This window comes from Orbicella franksi, chromosome 5, assembly GCF_964199315.1.
Source record: "Orbicella franksi chromosome 5, jaOrbFran1.1, whole genome shotgun sequence".
NCBI classification, from domain to species: domain Eukaryota; kingdom Metazoa; phylum Cnidaria; class Anthozoa; order Scleractinia; family Merulinidae; genus Orbicella; species Orbicella franksi.
In genome coordinates this window covers 12,690,562-12,710,917 of record NC_138149.1, presented here as the reverse complement: position 1 = coordinate 12,710,917, position 20,356 = coordinate 12,690,562, and the positions used below count along the sequence as shown (strand labels likewise).

At 37.8% G+C, this 20,356-nt stretch overlaps 1 protein-coding gene and 2 pseudogenes across 2 annotated transcripts in view; 1 reads left to right on the top strand and 2 right to left on the bottom strand.

Moving 5' to 3' along the window:
* LOC145486301 (uncharacterized) overlaps nt 1-15,155 on the bottom strand; it is a 70,031-nt gene extending 54,876 nt beyond the window's left edge. The window contains exons 1-2 of one of the 2 annotated variants that reach the window (XM_081464941.1): nt 14,685-15,155; nt 12,512-12,735 (exon numbers count right to left, since the gene is read on the bottom strand). The gene's annotated coding sequence lies outside the window, so the exon portion shown is untranslated. Of the gene's footprint in view, nt 1-12,511 lie in introns of both variants that reach the window. The other variant, XM_081464940.1, reaches the window with a different exon arrangement.
* Nucleotides 3,133-4,287, top strand: LOC145487366 (uncharacterized; annotated as a pseudogene).
* Nucleotides 4,460-6,956, bottom strand: LOC145487411 (uncharacterized; annotated as a pseudogene).
* Nucleotides 15,156-20,356: the final 5,201 nt, after the last annotated feature.

Sequence of the window (20,356 nt, the reverse complement as noted above, 5' to 3'; positions counted from 1 at the left end):
ACACCTGGCAGTACCGTTCGATTATCTGTTTCAGAGTTTATTATGGTCATGTCATATAGATCCAAAGTTTGGATACTTAGGGAACAATGGGAGCGCATTAACTTTGAAAACAGTAATGGCTGAAATATTAACCTGAATCGTAAAAAAAAGCAAGATTATTTTTAGTAAAAAAATATAATTCTATACCTCCCCTCAGAGGGTGACTGCGAATTGTGACTTCCTCTTTGGTGTACACTACAAAACGATGGATCAGCTGAGTCACTCAAGGAACTGAAGAAACTTCATATGTTTTACAGCTTGTGTCAAAACCTGTCTCGCCTCTCCATTTTACTGTATTGTTATGCAAATATCGCAAGCAGATTAATCGGGAAATTTTTCGCCGTCAGTCAAACTGTAAACTGTGAAGGGTTAGCCCAAACAAGGAATTTTGGCAGACGCAACTTTCAAAATGCTAGATGTTTTAATGCGCATTCTTATTTAATCTAGCTTTGAAATGATGTTCTTTAAATTAAAGAATTATTTTAGACAATAAACTAAAACAGTTAAACGACTCTGATGTTTGAAATTCATGGAAGGGACTCACGAGACAACAGAGAAATCGACCTGCCGTCAAGAACCAACACCAGTTATGGACTCAACCTCATCCCAATGTTGGGGTTGTATCAGTGCTCCAAAGAATGGCGCTTGAGAAAATCGTTTTCCTCGACAATATTAACGAGTAAGTGGAAGTAATCGACAAGTTCAAAACCCAAGAACAGTGAACCCACTCCGCCAATTTACATCTTGGCGAGAAATGTACCCGATCTTCACGAACGAGACCTGTTCAATCAAGTGGAAAAGACAATGCCATACGACATGCGAAAATGTCGGAAACTTAAACCGGAATTTTTGGTCGAATGTCTCGCGCTCCACTCAACCAGGAGATTTTTTTCGCTCGCCTTAAACAAGAACAATCCTCGTTAATTGCGAAAGCCTTTCGATGGGGATTTTCTTATCTCCACAACACATAGACGAAGGCAATAAAAACGTACCAGACTTTAATAACATCTACTATGCATAAAGGAGAATTTGATTAAATCATCGAAATAAAGTTGTTTCTCGTTTATTGCCGATATCTATCTAAAGAAGAACTAGTTCATGCTTTTGGCTTGAGTCTGTCGAGTTATATTGTACTTGGAAAGTGTGGAGAGCACTCCAGGAGTTGAGAGTTTCTCTCGGCTGAAACTCGAGCACTCTTTTATGCTTTTCTCGGGCTCTCCAAATCCATAACTCGAAAGAACTGTAACACGTGTTTAAGTCTCTTGGGACCCGTTCCTCGAAGGTCTCGAAACGTTTTCACACCCGGAAAGCCGTAGCAAAATCTCAAATCTTTTGATTACAGAGCTGTTTTATTCACATATTCTTAATATGAACAGAGGTTGTCTTCATACAAGGAGTTTCAGGCGTTTCCACCTCTCGGTTTTTAGATACAGATTATCTAAAAATGGCTTTGCGGGCCCGAAAAGTTTCCGAGGCGTTCGAGAAACGGGGCCCTGGGCTCTTTGACACAGCTCCAATACGTGAATTTTTTTTTTTTTTGAAATGCTTAAAGGTTAGCACCGAAGATTCACACACATTTTCCTAACACGTGAAAGCTGGAATTTAAAAATTTTGGTAGACCGTCCGCTTACATGTTCGAGGTGAACGCACAGGCACGGCCAGCCTTTTGATGGGAAGAATCCGGGCTGGTAACAAACCGTATTTTCTCGATTAAACGTTGGGTATCGAACCCTTAAGGAATTTATGTTCGAAGTATGTAGACTTTAAGTATAATGATAGTGTATTTAGCTTTCATAATAATGAAAAAAAGGTCTACTAAATTTCATTGTGGTTTAAACTATAGAAGTCAAACAAAGACCTGAGTCATGAGGTCAAGTTTAAAAGAAACACCGGGGGTGTTTGAATCAGAAAAACAACACGAAAACTCAAAGACGACATAACAAGGCGGATTAAAACTCTTCTTAATTAGTTTTCAATTTCTTAATTTATGATGAGGGGAGAACTTCTAACTATTATTCACGAATGTCTGTTATGAAATCTATTAGTTTATTACTTAAAGGACGGTCTCTAACGGAACGAAATTAACCTAAGATATAAAAAAATTGATATATATTTAATTTATAAAAAAATTAATATATATATATAAGTAATATATAAAACAAACGTTTAACACTGTGTAAGGCGCATGTGTAAGGCGCATGCCCACGAAATGAAATAAGAAGGGCGCCATAACTTCAACATCTTTTTCAATACATTTATGAACTGGGTGTGAGTTAACATTTTTGCCATACGTTCTCATAAAAAATATAAGAACGCAAAAAGGATCTGACACATGCCACGGAACGACGACTATGCCGGAGGAATTTGAAAACGCATTAATCACCGGTCAATTTGGATTTGTGTTTGAGAAAAACTTGGTCAAGAAAATCTCACGATTATCGTGACGTCATCGTTTTCGAAAAGCTCCATTTCTAAAATGTTTTCCGTCCACGCGAAAACGAAACGCCGGCGTCTTCGAATTAACTCGTTTTGCTGAGCTCTTATCTTTGGTCGCTCTTGAAACTGTATATGAAAATTTTCATGCCATTAAATAGAACGCGCGCGGATAACCCGTTTTCTTCATTGTCTTTATCTGCAGAACAATCGATCGAGAGCCGAGTATGACAAAATTTTCGAACCTCTCGATATGGCGGAGAACCTCGACGCTAAAATCGAAGCAATTCTGAAAAAAGAAAAAATTAGACAAGCTTAACGTCATCGAACTTCAACTCTACGAGGTTCATAGACAGTAGCTAGCATGAAGAAACAGTAAGCAGTAGATTAGACTCAGAGGTCCAAGTTTTAAAGACCAGAACCAAAAAATTGGAAAGGAATGTGGCGGAACTCAAAGCAGGCTCAAGACGAGAAAATCCTGAAACGTTCTTCGGCGTACCAGAAAATACTAGGGAACTTAAGCACAGGTCGTTTTAGAGGTAACGGCAACTTTAGCGACCGAAACAGCCTGGGAAGAGAACGACGTCGTTCCCGACAAAATATAAACGTTAAGCAGCCAGACGAGTTTTGCAGCAGCGACGCCGGTAGCAAACTCTGTTCGCTTTTAAAATAAGCTGTGAAATAAGAAACCTGCTTCCTTTTTTGTACGACAGTAAAAGCATCTGTGACGAAGAATTTTTGACCTTGTACGAAAGTTACAGTTCCAAGAATCCAGAATTCCCTCACCGCTCCTACCCAAAGTTTGATTACGACCAGATGGATGAATCAGAGTGTTTAGCGGAGTTCAGAGTGCGAAAACAGGACATAACATTATTGACAAATGTTCTTTAATTACCAGTCACTTTCCTATGTCCGCAAAGAACAACTTGTGACCGAACTGAAGGGCTTTGTATACTTCTGAAGCACTTGTCGTATCCATGTCGCTATTCAGACATGATTGATCGTTTTGCAAGACCAATTCCTGAAATAAGCATGATTACCAATACAGTGATGGATCATATTTTTTTGAGCCATGGTCATCAAATTTCAGAATGGAATTTTGATATATTGAGTCCACCAATGCTGCAGGAGTATGCAGATGTTATCCATTCTAAAGGTGCGCCTCTCAGCAATTGCTTTGGGCTTATAGATGGGACAGTCAGACCAATTTCTCGCCCAGGCCAACACCAAAGAATAGTGTACAATGGACATAAACAGGTACATTCACTCAAGTTTCAGTCCGTCGCTCTCCCAAATGGACTTATTGGAAATATGTATGTGCCTGTTGGTAAGTTATGTCCACCACGATGCCATGAAAATAAGCTGCCACTTATAATTAAGGTTTCATTAATTTATTAATCAGGGGAAAACACACGATGCAAGCATGTTGGTAGATTCCAATCTTCTCCAGGAATTGGAAAGGAACGCATTTTCCCCAACAGGCCAGCCCATGAGTGTTTATGGTGATCCCGCCTATCCCCTGCGAACACACCTGCAGGCAACATTTCGCCATGGTGCCCTAACACCGATGATGGAACAATACAACTTTGACATGAGTTTTGTTAGAGTAACTATGGAGTGGCTCTTTGGGGACACCATCAACGACTTCAAGTTTTTAGATTTAAGAAAAACCCAAAATTGGAATGAGTAGTGTGAGAAAAATGTATCTTGTATGTGAACTTCTTAATAATGCTATTACCTGCCTATATGGCAACAAAACCTCAGAGTTTTTTGGCCTAGCTAGACCCTCCTTCATTGCAGTATTATTTTAGATAAATTCTCTCAAATAAACAGAGCAGAAATGGAGGCTATTTTAATTAAACCCAAATTTATTAAGTATTTGAATTCGTCTTAGTGGTCACCAATGTAAGAGTCAAACTTGTAACAACAATAATGAATGAACTTGGTTTTTTTTCGAATTCACAAAACGCAAGTAAATAATAAGACATCAGTTCCAACAAATACCTGTCTTTTTGTTGAAATAAATAAACACTGACTTTACATGTTCATACTTGGGGAAAATGTCATTGTTTCTTCTCAAGCAGCTTTTGGATAACTGACAGAATAGCTAGATTTGTTTGTTGTTGTTGCTGTAAGACAGTCACCATCACTTGCTGATTCTGCTCTTGTTCTAGTCTTCTTAGATCTAGCTCTTGTTGTCGTAATTCTCGCTCATTCTTGGCTTTCTTTTGCATGAATTCAACTAGCGGTTCGGTGCGAGCACTTCTCCTTTGGCACTTCGGTTTCCCCTCGCATTCATTGCCATTCTCTGTTGACCTGCGCTTTTTCGTTTCGCTGTATCGCTCTAAAGCTTTCTGCCTTACGTCCTCTGCCTTGCTTTTATCTTCTTTTTGCTTTCTTACCTGAGCATCACCAACTTTGTTTAAGCTCTCTTCTTTCCCGACGAGTTGTTCAAGTAAAACATCTATTTCAGACATGTCGTCCTCGGATATTCCACTTGCAGTTTCTTCTTGATGTATCATGGCCTTATACTTCTTCTGGAGAAGAACCCATCGGCCCTCTTATCTTTGAGATGAAACCTGATTGTCTTCACTTGATTTAACTTTTCTGCCATCGATTCCCACCTTATTCCCTTCGCAACGCTTCCTTTTTTGAATGAAAATAATCGCTCGCCAGGATTTCTCGAAGCAAAATAACATCATGATCTTCAGTCCAGTCCATAGCTCTAAAAGTAAAATACGACAATTTAGCTATTTGACCGACGATCGAGAAAAAAAATGTAAACTTACAAAGATACGCATAAAAAGTTTTCTGTTGAAATGTCTTCGAAAGACTCAATAGTTCGGCTTACTTTGGTTTTCCATCGGAGGCCAGCGCCGACATCTTTTGCTCAAAGCTACGAGAAATGAAAATGTCTGTGTTTTTATCTATGTCTGAGTATAAAATTTGAACAACACGAAAGAAAATACTTCTAAAAAGGTAACAAGAGCAAAATAAAATGTTAAAACAAGTTTGAGACAAACTAGTGAGGGAAAGATACTCACGCTCTGGAAACAACGCCAAAATGAAGGTTTTCACGTTCGCGCGAAACGAAGACGACTTGACAGACAACTCCAGAACGCCCACCGGAACAAAATGTCACTTCCGGTCGCCTTCGCCATCGCAAAATAGCCTGGTGCTTAAGTTCCCTACTAGTAAAGATATTGAAGAAGGACCACAGCGAATCACATCAGAGCACAATGAAGAAGTCGTTTACCACGCAATTCCTGGATGAGCATCTATAAAGTCATCGCCCCTGCGAGAAAATTGAGTTTCAGAGAATAAACCGCTTTGGAAGGCCAAACCCGCTAAAATCTCGCCCAGTAATAGCAAGATTCCTGTAGTAATCTGATAGAGATCCCGTAATAGATCATGCACATAAAAACCTGAAAGGTCATCAAGACTTTCGTGTCTTCGAGGACATCCTGTAGGACCTATAACAGCTACACAAAAAACAAGTGGAGCAGCAAAACAGAAAAAAGCTAGAAAGTGAGGCCATATAGAGTAGTTTAGCAAAGCCAATCTGGGCTATTTCTCGACGGCAAATGTGTTGCCCCAGAACAGCCGTTGCAGTAATTCTGTCTGCATGGATCTGTATATCCTTTTGCAAACTGTAGAATTTCTGTTCTTTGATTACTTTTGTAAAAAAATATTTGCCATCAAGTCCCATGTCCCAAATAACCAACCGCATTTTTTTGCCGAATGTAACGCGCTTCACTGAAACAGAAGATTTTCCACTCGCCTTAAACAAAAAAATCATCCATTTATTGGAAAATTATGAACGATAGCGAGTACCTTTCGTTGGAGATCTTTGTATCCCAACAACGTGTTCACAAAGACTCACTTGAACTACACATAAAAGAGAATTTGACTGCATCATCGAATTAACGTGGTTTCTCGTTTATTCCAAATATCTATCAAAAAAAGAACTAGTTCATGCTTTTGGCTTTGCGTCTGTCGACTTATGATAAGCTCTTTAAGTCGGCGCCCACACGCAAAGTTTTCGTCATTCGGTATCAATAAAGATTCACGCACATTTTTATACGCTAAAGGACCTAAAGTTGGAATTTTAAAAAATTTGGCAGACCATCCGCGTACATATTTAACGTTAACCTCAGAATTAACCTGCAAAATGCCTTAATGTATATTAATTAAACCCTCGGCAAGCGAATAATTGTTTCAAGAAAGGTTTCAGAACGTACGAACGGAAAAAAGTATTTCATTTCCACGCCAGTATCCTCCAGCTCTACTGCTCTTCTTGTATTCTATTGAGTAAGGTCCTAAGGAAAACTATTTTAAAAAATTTAAAAGACGCCCTGACAGGGCCAGCACTTTGATGCGAAGATTCCAGGGTGTTGATATAATCCGCAAAACAAAAGGAGAATTCAGTGCAAGGCATGGTGGATTAAAATTCTGTCCAATATTTAGGATTATGTATTTTTTTCTTTCCATCTTATTACGAAGTACGGACTTTTCATTGCTATGAACGTCCGTCATGAATTCAGAATCTATGAGTTTTTTAAAGAACAATTTTGTACATAATGAAAGAAAATCAGCCAAATCTAAGTAATGTATTAAAAAAAACAACAACCATTTTACAGTTTGTATACGTCCTTTTATCGGAGTTGACGAAATAAACTGAGCGCGACACAGCTTCAGCACTTTCCCAATCTTTCCTAATCCATTTATTCAATATATGTGGCTTAATCTTTCTGGTCACACGTCTCAGACGATATAGTGCTACATATCAAGAAACGAAAAAAAAATATCTGTAATGCTTGCACAGAAACCTGACTCAGAGAATACTTGGAACTATCTGAGAAAATATCATCTGTGACTGTTTTGACAGTTCATTAACCAGTAGGCTGTAGCTGAATTGCTCAAATCCTGTTAAAAACGTGAGCGTTTAAATCATTTTGAACAAATTTTCACAATGCCTTCTGCAAAGAAGAAAATTCATAGCGGAGCATCCATTCCTTAGAAATTTTAGTAACCATCACGCCGAGTAAATTTGGTTATGTTCGTCCGTCCGTCCGTCCACCCGTACAGACTCTGGGGGAGGGGGAGGGGAGTCTGAAGGTAACCCGAACGGGAGAGCTCAAAAGTGCTATCTTTTCTCGGCGCGATGAAAACTCATTGCTATATTGCTATGTCAACAAACGATAGCGGAGTTGATAATGTAATGTTTTCAAGAGAGGGTTTAACTGAGGGAGAACGTGAAAGAAGATAATCGGGAGCAAGAATTACTAGTAACAGGAAAAGATCGCGAAAGAGAGCAGGCTCGGCGAGGTCTAGAGAAAGTAAGCGAAACAGTACTGAACAATGCCGTTAATTAGGGCGAGTCAGGGCTGAGAGAAAGGAGATGAAACAATACCGAGCAATGCCATGAAGCAGAGCTAGCGAGAGCTTGAGAAAGGAGGCGAAATGGCCGACAAATTGTATCAGAAGACAACAGAACTTCCCAAGTTAATTCGCGCGTTGACATGTGCAGCCATGCAAGGCAAGTCACATGATGTGTACTGTGTTTCGAGAAATTACAGAACGCTAAATACAGCAGAAAAGATGATTGATTCGTTGATCTATCGAAAAGATTAGTTCAGGTCGGTCTTCACTACTATTGCTGCCTGGAAGACTTGCGGTAAGCGACTGATCTATTGTTGTGGTGTTTTCAAGTGTTTTCTATACAAATTATCAAGTTGCCTTATCTTCAATAGGTATTTTTTCAAAGCCTTCCTGACTTGAGGCCATGCTGTGAGATATATTTTTTTAAAATTACATCGTTTTAATTTCGTTCATCGCTAAATAATAACACTTGAGTCGCTTTGTGGAAGTTGTTGTAAGTTGCATATTGTAAACAAATAGTTTTCGCTAATTTCACGGACTACAACCTCACGTCTAAAAATAATCAAACTGTAAGCTTATTTGTAACACTGTAAGGCGAGTTTTGAATTTTTTTTTTTTTTTTTCACAGGCACTCGCTTCATAGACTGCTAGAATTTCCTCGTTTTGTTAGTTCAATTTATTCGGTTTGGTGAAATGCTTGGGGGTTAAAGACTGGTAAAGCCACCGCCGATAAAATGACTGCAAAGTCGTCTGCAAAAATAATATTCAAATCTATGCTTAAGCGTGAATAATTATTAAACTTTAGCACTGTAAGTTTTTGAACTTCTGGAGTGTCCTTTTCAGGCTTGTAAATGCATTTCTTGGCTTTACTTTGAATTTGCATCCTTTCGTTGATAATTTCGGTAATCCAGGCTTTATTAAAGCGGGATTTGCTGTTTGATACTTAGATGCAGTGATATATGTATGTTGTGTTTATTTAGATTTCCTCTTGTCCAGTTAATAAGTTGTGGTGAAATGCTTAGTTGAAATGTCGAGATAATGCATGTAGACCCTGTCTGCACACGAGGCTCTACTTTGTTTTTGATTTTCTATTTGATTTGATCGAGGGCACATGGCCCTTATTTTCCTTTTGAGAAGTTTTTGGGATTTACATGTCTGGCTTTGGTGTACGTACAATGCGGCATTTTGTAGAAAGGGCTATATTCAGTAATGAACAATGTAAATAAAAACATTTAATATATGCTTATAAAAACGTTAGGGTGAAGAAATCTTCACCTCGTCCATTTCTCTGTAATGAAAATATCTTTTACTGACATATAAAAAATTTAGTTGGTGACAGGCAGAGCGCTCCCCTCTCTCTGCTCTCTCTCTTTCCCCCCTCTTCTTTGCTCTAATAGTTTCATTAACTACTTATTCAACCCAGAGTGATGTCTGTACAGGAAAATCTTGAACCGAGACCCTGCAGTATTGATCGAGCGACAGCAAGGTCAATATGGCAAGGCTGAGATTTGAGATTTTCTCGTAAAGAACTGGGCAGGGCGAGAACTTCTTCCCCCTAAATGTTTTATATGGATGTAAATGATATTTTTATTACAGAAAACCGGGCAGGGCGAGAGCTTCTTTGCCCTAAATTTTTTATATGTGTCTAAATGATATTTTTATTATAGGATACTGGGCAGGACCAGAACTTCTTCGCCCTAAACTTTTCAACTGTATGTAAATGGTATTGTGTTTTAGAGAACTGGACAGGGCAAGAACTTCTTCACCTCAAATGTTTTATATGTATGTAAATGATATATATATTTTTTTTTTTTACAGAAAACTGGATTGGGTGAGAACTTCTTTGCCCTAAGTTTTTTATATGCATGTAAATGATGTTGATGTTTTTATTACAGAGAACAGGGCCCCTCATCCTAAATTTATATATATATATATAATGGAGAATGGGAGAATGGGCTTCCGTTTGGAGAATGGGCTTCTGAGAATGGGCTTCCGTTTTCAACGCTTTATTCAAGACCCGACGCGTTTCGGCATTTGCCTTCCTCAGGGATCTTCACATGCAATTGTTACAGAGTCTTAATTGGTTAATTGTGTGACGTAGTATATATATATATATATATATATATATATATATATATATATATAACAGTAAAAACTCAAGAGCTAGGTTATATGGTCATTTAATCGCTACTCCGAGTTTCATGCCTCATGCGAGGCAATCATCAGGCGACTGCCAGAAAAAACGGTTACATTCAAAGATATTTGAAAATACAGAACAATACAATTACATGCTAGATGTGTTGCGTGTCACGTGTCGCGTCACGCGGGATCTTAATCGCTAATTAGATGATAACATTTTTCAGCAAGAATTTCCTAGCATGTCTGCAACACGATGCAAGCTCATTTCTGCTGTTCAGAGTTGACATTTCCGGTTTACATAAGATGAAACATTTCTCCCACAAACACAAATTACATCTCTTGGTAACATTCGAATAAGACCTAGCCTGTTTAACTATGCGCCACTTGATGTCACACTTAATGTTCTGATCTTTCAGGCTCCGTATGTATTTACTTAGTTCAGTAGCGTGTTTGTACCGCTCATTTCGAAAAGAACATACGTGATTACGATATCTTAATTTGAATGTAGTGTCACAGAGTCCAATGTATGTCTCTTTCGTGGTCGGTGTGATGACTTCGGTCTGGTAAATTACGCTTTCCATGCTACAATTTCCATCCATGGGACACGTGGTAGATTTCCGGCGGTTGCAATTTTTCGTTTGGTCATTTGTACGTGTGGATTTGTTAATTTCAGCTTTGTTATGGTTAGATATGATTGTTTTGATGTAACCAATGCAGCTGTAGCTTAATTTGAGTGTGTTACGGTTAAAAATTTTATGAAGTGGGTTAGATTTGGGGAAGTGCTTATCAGTAAGTGAAAGAAAGCATTTACCGACGTTTGTTTCCACGTTCTTGCTGTATGGTGGATTGAACCACAGGATGAACCACATTTATATATATATAAATGCTGTATATATATAAATACTATTTTTAATCCAAAAAAAAAAACAAAAGAAGAAAAGATTTCTTTGCCCTAAATTTTTATTAGTTATAAGTTTTTGGAAGAAATAACCCAATAAAGTTTCACACACAATTTTGCTTTTATATACAGTTGAACCCTGCCATTTCGAACCCTCGGGAGAAACAAAAAAAATATAGTTTAAAATAGCTGATAGTATTTGACTTGAGTGCAAATCCATAAGGGATATGGTTTTGAGTTCGAAATGATGGGGAATTCAAAATGGCCGAGTTCGAATTAGTGGGATCAAACTGTAGTACAGTATAATTTTTTGAGTAAATTATGTTAGTATATTGATAGGATATAATTATTGTTTATCCATTGTACTGTAATGTTACTGATATGTCAGTTCAAACGTATCTTGGCTTGGCTGACCAATGTTCCAATGCCTCGTAACCTTTCAGTAGGTTACCCAAGTTGTATCATGAATGCAAAATACTTATAGCTTCCTGATATTGCTTCCTTCCTTATAATTTAATTTTTGGCATTATTTAATTAAAAAAATAATAATAATTAAAGGTAATCCAGTAATTCCTGAGTAGTAGGGAATGAATCTCATTATAGGGGAGCTCCTGTGCGCGAATTGAGCCCAAACCCTTCGAAAATTATGTAATCCATCGATCTAAAAATTTTGGTTGTCACGTCACTGTCCATGCGCCAAGCCCAATACCTTGAAAACTAAGATAGCACCATTAACATAGCTGCATCTTTGATATTGCTCATCTGTGTTATGGTTTATTGACTGCTGTCAAAACAAGGTATCCACTGACCAGTATCATGTGACCATATCACGTGTTCAGGTTTAGAACTCATTTAGGTCACGTTTTTTTGAAGTTGACAGCTGACCGCTTCAAAGTCTTCTATCGTAAGATCAGTTTGGCACACCACATTTCTATGAGATTCATCTACTTTGTCTATTCGATCTATGTAGTCGTAGTCACAGTAAGGTAAGCTTTTCCATCCCACAGACTTTGTCAGAGCTTCACTCGCTGGAACATCTGTGATATCTTTGTCACATATTTTCGGCTTCTTTTTTGCAGGATGCTCATCGGTTTGGAACGCTGCGGACTGCTGGACACGAAGAGTTCGCTTTTCTAGCCTTTCTGTCCGTAGATGTTCTTTTGAATCTCTTTTGTTTGGATGGAATATTGTTGGAACAGCCCCTGTTATGATAGATAACTTACCAGAAAGTCCCTTTTTAAGATCTTCGTACTTGAAGTGCAAAGAACAAATTCGTGGGTCTGACAGGTTCTTGAACTTATTGTCAGCTCTTCTGCAGAAAGTTTCCCATTTTCTCCCTATTTTGACGTTGCTTGGAAACCCAAAATATGACAAATCTGGTCTGTTATGAGTTCCGTTGGTACAAACCGCAACTGAGCAATATTTCAACATTTCAAGCAGAAATTCAGTAAGGGTTTTTCCGTGTTTACATCTGCAAGTATTTTTGCATTCCCCGAGCTATTCCCCCAAGACTCGCTTTCACGTTCAAAATCACGACCAGTCCCTAGCGGCAAAATATATCGGAATTGGGCTATTATATAATACCTGATGTTAAAAAAGTACTAATTAAGAATAACTTACCAGAAGGATTTGCAAACTGTGCAAACTGTGTCTTCCTCTTGTGGTAAAGCGACTGAACTGAAATGATGAACAACATGTTAAAACATCCTCGTTACCTTTTTAATGAAAAAAAAATTGATTATTTGGTAATAGGTGTCCATCTTGCCTGATTTGTTGTATTTTTTCTTCCAAGCAAACTCTTCGGTCTCAAACTAAAAATTCCTGCTGCAGGATAACTTCCCTTTCTGTGAGGATCAAAGTAAACAACACACAGTTTGTTTAAGGTATTAAATACCCGCAAAAACGACAAAAAAGTGACTTTCGTAAAACAAAGAGTTTTGGAGCTCACAACCCTTTTGTTACCTCTATTTTCTAGCTGTGGGGCTATTTTTTGTTATTTCAAAATGCACACCATAAAAAAGGGTAAATTTGAAGGGTAGAACAAACTTTATTTTTTGTTTATTACATGTTTCCATGGCGACCAAGATGAATAAACGTAATGGTAGGTTTGATGGAGATCAACCTGCCCCCAAATTATTAGTATATCACAGCAGGTGCCCAAGTGGCTCCTCCCTTGCAAAGCTTGTGTTCAGTGACAGTGGATGAAAGTAAGCTCCAGAGGCAGTTGAAACAGTGTACTTCTTACTCGATGAGTAATGGTTCAATATTTGTGATTATCACTCCTTACAACGCATTTGTCGAAATTCTGTCGTTTTTGCGGGTGTCTACTACCTTAATTAAAATACGCACGAACCAACGTGATTAATAATTAACGATATTTTACTTGTTGAACCTAAGAAGGAAGAGAGCCTAACGGTAGATTCCTCTTTAGCAGCACAGTGATTGATTAAAGAAATTTAGTTCTTGTTCGTCTTAAAATTTCTTGCATTGCTTACATATTGTTCAACGAACTAAAGAAAACTTAGTGTTTTACACCTTGTCCCCGCGCCTGTCTTAATTCTGGGCTTTACTGCATTTTTAGAGGCTATTATTTACTCACTGCTGTTTCAAACTGTCAAACCGTCAAATCAACCCAGCCAAACAACATTCTTGGATGTCATTTCTAAAATTCTAATGTTATAAACTGTCAAAGATTAGCCCAAACAAGACAATTCTCTCAGAGGTAATTTCTAAAATGTTTAATGTTTTAACATCCATTTCCATTTTCAAACTTATCGTAGTTTTTGAATGTTGCGTCAAAAAATTAGTCTTTGTTAAAGTCTAGGCAATACATGATTGTTGTGTGTCAGTAATGCGTAGAAGGGGCCTGTGAAATAATAAGGGAACCATTGTCTTGCAAAGAACGTAAGACTGTATGCTCCAAACTTCATTCAGTTATACACGCTGACGCAGAAGAAGATGGAATAAACTTCCGAAGAAAATACGAGAGAAATTGGCTAGAATTAACTGCTCTTCATGTAGTTGAAGACGCGTGGTTATTTACAGCTTTCTTTCGCGAATACAAGCATTTCATTTATCATGCTATCCGGTACGTTTTCTTCGGCATTTCTTTAACACTGACGTTGGCCAATTGAACGGCCATATTTAATAACCGTTATTAGACAATAAATAACAAGGACACAGAAAAGGATCCGTATACCTTGCACATACACCTGGCTAATACTTGGGAATGAGGGCTTATTTTCACATTCTATTAACCCATACAATACAGATAAATTGTTGAAAGGCTTTTAATGCCTTAAGCATTAAAATCGAATTCGTTTTGAACAACTTTTAGTGCCTTCTGCAAAGAGGAAATTCCATTATTTTCAAGCATTAAGCCTGAATACGAAGGCAGCAATCAATTAATTAAGCAATAGACCACAAGTTTTTATGGTTTATAGGCTGATACACCACTTGGGATGTTGGAAGACCACTCGAATTCTTCGAGTGTTCTTCCAACATCCCAAGCGGTTTATCATGCCTATAAACCATAAAAACTTGTGGTCTATTGCTTTTATATAATAATTCAGAAGACACGCGAAATTTCCATGAGTTTACTGGCACAATAAACCATAGCTGATTGACCAATCAGAGCGCGCGAATTCATTTAATTATGGTATAATATGAAATAAAACCACTGGAAACATTATATATAACTCTGAATCGCATATAATCAAGATTACTGGGTTTTTTTTATTTTTTTCCTTCACGAAAAACATATTACAATTATGCAATACATGGAAGGGCTTACCAGAAGGGTTTATCTTGCTTGTGCAAACTGCGACTTCCTCTTGTGGTAAACACTGAAAAGTAAGCTGGGACTAGTAACAAACTTCCACATATATCATATATTAAAACATCAGCAATACATTTCGTACAGCAGAAAATTGAGTATTTGATAATTTAGGCTCATTTTACCTGGTTTTTTTTTGTTTTTTGTTTTTTGTTTTTTGTTTTTCTGGGAGCAAGCGCTTCAGTCTCAACCTATTAAGTGTTGCTGCAGGATAAACTCCTTACTGGTTGGACAAAAGTGAACCGGAGACAGTTGTTTAATTTGAATACGCACACCTGCGTGATGAATAATTAATGATATCTTCCTTGTTTAAACCTAACAAGCGAAAAAGCCTAACTGTAGATCCACTTTAGCAGAAAGGAGATTATTTGAACTTATGTAGTTGAAGCCCGGAACTGAGGGAAATTCAGATATTTTACAGCTTGCACCAGAGCCTGCCTTAATTTTGGACTTTATCGTATTGTTATGAGACTATTATTTATTCACTATTGTTCTAAACCAAAAAACGTCAGATTAATTCACGTAAAACAGTATTCTTATATGACATTTCAAAAATGTTAATATTCTAACTGTCAAGGTTATTCCAAACAAGTCAATTTTCCAAGCAATGCATATTTTCGAGGCGCACATCGTCAAGAGTTAGCACAAAACAAGTCAATTTTCTTCAGGGACGTATTTTCTAAATTATTGTTTGAACACCCATTTTCATATTTAAATTGATCGTAGTGTTTAAGGACGTTCGCGCGAAAATTTTCCAACATTGATATTTTTTCTGAGACTTTTGCAACTGTAAGATGATGAGTTGGTTATGTCAGAAATGTAAAAAAGAATGGGTGGTCAACGACTTCATTTTGGAGAGAACATGCCCGGAAGAACACCCTAAATCTGAAAAAAAAAAACGGGTTTTGTTAGCCATTAAGGCCACAGTGTCTGTAAGCCCAAAAATATTCCAGTTAGATCTTTGAAGTGAAATTTTCTCTGCCAAATATTGTCTAAGTGGACCTATTAATTGAATTTAGTCAACTGGTGAGGTTCCTTAAAGACCAAGTTCGCATTTAGCGACCATAGTTTCACGCGTCTTGCGGCCGCAAGATGCCAGAATTCGATGTCCCGTAGACAGAAATCTTGACTTTTTTTTAACTTCCCACATTCACGTTGATTTTTTGTTCATTTTTGGACAATGCGGAAATAATTGTAAATAAAATCTGTTTCTGGAAAGAAAAGTAGGGGTCACCGAACGTCCACCAGGTGATCTGACCGTAAATAATTAACCAATCATCTTCAAGGAGAATTTATTTTTAAAGCCGCACAGAATTCTTTCCGCGCCTAGTAGAGCTTGTACTGACCTTCGGCATTTATTCCATCGACACATCGACCGCGCTGTGAGGATAAACATAGCAGTTTTCAGTCGGAAGGCTTTTTTTCTCATAATACTTTGGTTGTGAGTGGAGTTATAACTTTACTATCGAGTATTCTTAAAGATGTTTAAACTTAGAAAACTTCAGTACACGATTGTCTCGATCACCAAAGACCAAAGTCAGTGAGTTGGCTTGTGGGCCTTCTGGGCACATGTTCTCTCCTGCAAGAGGTGGTTGGACCCTCTTTCCTTTGATCCATACATTTTGATGGCGTATTCAGCTTTGTTGGTTGAAGGAAGTGTGTGCAGAAGACGTAAGGAAGCCATCTGTCCTGCTCGAACTAAAGATGGATCTTGTACAAACGGGAATCTTTCCTCCGGATTCTCATTGGTGTCGTCGCAAAGATCGAGTCTCTGTTGATTTCCAAACCAACGACGTGCGAAAATTCTATTAACAGTCATTTACTTTCATCTTCTTCAACTTTGGTGGACTGAATAGAAAAACACTGACTTGAGTCTTGACACGGAGTCAAGACTTTGCACTTCAAGATCTCTTTTCTTACTCTAGGATCTGAACGCTCCCATGAAATAAACGGTGCTCTAACAGACTGCAAGTGAAAACTTAAGCTTGACTGTGGCAAAATAGATTGATAAAATTCTCTGGCAGACTGTTTGGTTACTAAAGAAATAGACGCTGTACTGAAATTATCTAGTGCATACTGCCATAGCTCATCGGTGAACGACAAGACTGCGTCGGAACAATGAACTTCATTGACCCGTCTAGGTACTTTGGTTGGAACCTTGCCTTGCCCTGGTGAATCTTCAGTTATTTCACTCTGAAAGAAGTAAGCAAATTTGTAATTTCGCTATTTGTATTTCTTTTCAAACCTTCATGTACAGTATTTGATACCTACTATACCGGTATACAATGTACATAAAAGTGAGAGTTCATGATCGAGCTTCCTAGGATATTAGTAATTTATTTTTCTAATTTGACAAATAATTCTTACATTTACATCCTTCATATTGGAGGTTTTACGTTCTGATGTTTGTCTCCTGGATTAACGGCCAGCTGAGAAAATTGAATTGCTCGCCTGCTGCTCAGATTGTAACATTGATAGTTTCAAGTTCATGAGTAAACAAATATTTACCTTGTCAATTACTAGTTCGTCGTCGCTGTCTCCTCTGGATGTCTCTTCCACATTTTCGATTTGTTCTTCATCGCTGTCCATTTCGATTTCCTCAATGAAGGGCAGATTCTTACAGTAAGACAATACATGCAATAGAAATTGAAATTAACAAATTGAAGCTTAAAATTGACTGTACGAGCTCCATCAGCAATTGAAAGTAACTGCTGTAATGTATAATGCTTACGCAGCCTAAACACTAATACAATCTTGTGCAACAGGTTTTTACATATATCAAGTAATTCATGTCCCGGACTATGGTTTTGCAATGCAGGACGTGAAAATAATGCATTTTGTTTGTCTTTTTTATAAATAGAACAGAGTTGCTTAAGTTATGGAAAAGTCTAAGAAAAACAAAGTCCAAGGTAAGGGAGAATCTTTGTTCCTGGTAAAGTCAGTGAATCCAAAATATTAGTTCTTGGCAAAGTCAGTGAATAGCCAGAATTTTGTTTCAAGTTACCCTAGGCTGATCGATGAAAATTCATCAACTTTTGTTTTGGTTCTGATGTAAGGTCCATCAGCTCATTCAATGTTCAACAATTTTTTTGCATTTGCTTAAGGGTGGTAATGTGTAGCCAATTAGTATTAAGAAATACTTTTTATCAGCAAAAGGAGAAGTGCCCCCTGTATTCTCTCAGTGTTGTATTAAATTCTCACATGCCAAGTGTTTAAAAGTTACCTTCTGAAAGTTTTCAAGAATTTGTTCTAAAATAGAGAAAAAAATTGTTATCAGTGTATGTTTACTGATTGATTATAATTAACAATTTTTTTGTTCCAATTTTTTTCTCATTCACTGCCTGTCGTTTTCTTTCAGCTTTTGTCGATGATGACTTCTGTGGAGTGCTCTCTCTCGGCTTGATTGTCAGTTCAAAGACTTCATTTGCAAATTTTTCCTGAATTACTTGTTTCTGATACTGCTGCTTTGAAATGGGAGCATTTTTTCTCCAGAAAATAACAATGAATTTTGTTTGTTTTGTTTGTGTGCAGTCTCCATGATGTCGTCTTTGAAATTCCCAAGCATTATTGGGAGACCAATAATTTGAGCATCCGAAAGTGCTTTATCAACAAAGTACATGTATCCAACATAACTAACGATCTGCTTAAGGGTAGCGGTAACATTGGCAGTGCCAAATATTTGCACAGCCTGGAAGCCAAGGTGGATGCGTGCCTGAACATCATATTCGTCTCCTGTCAAATCATGTGGTGTGTGGAGAAGGTTTCTGTATGCTCTATCAAGACCTTTACGAAATGTGCATAAGATTTCCAAAAGAGTTCCTTTAAACCCGGATTTTTTTTAAAAAATGGAAGGCATTTGTCAAGTTATAAAGGGAATAAATCACAGCTCAGGCTAAATAGTGATAAGAAACTTTTAATGCCGAGTTGGCACTCGCACACTGCCAAAGTATATCCGTTGCACGAGGTTCTGCTCGTCACGTGAGTGCCTGATCACATGATGTGGTCACGCTTGTCACGTCACAGCATTCTCTCTCCAAATGCTAAAACACCAACTTCATCAAACTTGACTGTTTTCTCCTCAAGGCTTACAGGCTTTGCCAATCCTTTCTTAAGGTTTAACAAAAATTGGCGATCACTGCGAAGAACAAAAATGAATACATGTATGAATTTGTGATGAGGAAAAAGTCAATTGCTGTTCTACATTCAGTAAATTCTTGTTATTTGAGTCACCTGTGTATACTTAAATGTATACTTAATTGGCCTCTCCCCAGGGGGGCTTTTCAGGACCAATGTAAACAAACAATGATAAATAAATATTCAAATAAACATAACTAGGTTAAGAATCCCAACTGGCAGAAGGCAGACCAGTTGGCTATTTACAAGTGCAGCTGGGAGGTTGAACTCGGGACTACCGAGAACTACATCAGCTAGCGATCAGAACGGGATTTGAACTAAGGACCTACGGATTTCAAATCCGGGCCTCTAACCACTCAGCCACGCTGCCACTTGTTTTTTTACAGGACCTGTTATTACTCAGTCTATTAACTCATTAATTTGATTTTGATTTTTTGGTTTTGTAACCCTTAATTCAGGATCTCATAAATGTTCATGAAATTTTCCTAAATGCCGGGCAACAGGAAAAGTTTTGAATTTTTTAACTGAATTGGTCTTATTGTTAATTTTGGGCTTCTTCATAGCAGGTTAAAAATGTTGATACAATAATACAAGGCTATTTTCTCTTTGAAAGGACTCAATTCATCAATTATTATGGGGCAAGTTGTAGGTACAAATCTGATGCAATTTTATCAATCTGCAAGCATATCGTTCTGCAGATCAAAACCCAATTAAGGTGGATGTTCCAGGGTAGTATTCAGAGAGTAGAGTTCCACAAATATTTTGACGGCCAGTATTTCCAAGATTTTGTCTGGCAAACTCCCTGTGTTTTTATTTGCTAGGGGCTTTTCTACCAACTTCTACTTTAAATTTTGTTTCCAAGCTTTCAGTGTCCTTGACAGACCAAACCGGACACAGGTATGAAAGTTTCATGTCTCCCAATTGAATGTGGTGTTCTGGGGTCTCAGGAATTGGTTAGGAGGACTTTGCAAAAGAATTACCAGTTGAAGATCGTCTTTCCTTACCATCACCACAACTCCGACGGACAATTTTAATTTCTTTCCCACTTGGTGGATGTTTGATTGTTTTAAGTTATGTAAGCTGTTCATAAACTGCCCCTGCGCATTTTCGGACAGTGTCATAGTCATCATTTCCCAACCAAAGAGCTACTGTTAACACTGTGCTCAGTAAATTATAAGGCTCAATGATTTTCACCCTGACACTTGTCTCCCCTGTGAAATGGCGTGACGATTTCAGCCATGGGAAACCTTCAGTATAGTCCATAACGATGGTGCTGTTGTTTGGTGTTGTAACTGCACTCTGTACAGCTGACTGACTTAGAAATAGTGTAATGTAATTCTCAGTGTCAACAAAGCTCACAAGTACCTCTCCAAATTCATTAAAGGTCAGGCCAATCTTTTCTAGCAATTCTTGGCGTGTGTCATTCAGATTAGTAAAAAAATTTTCTTTACTGAGAATGGGGTTTATGCCAATTTCTTGTTCAATTGTTTTTCCCT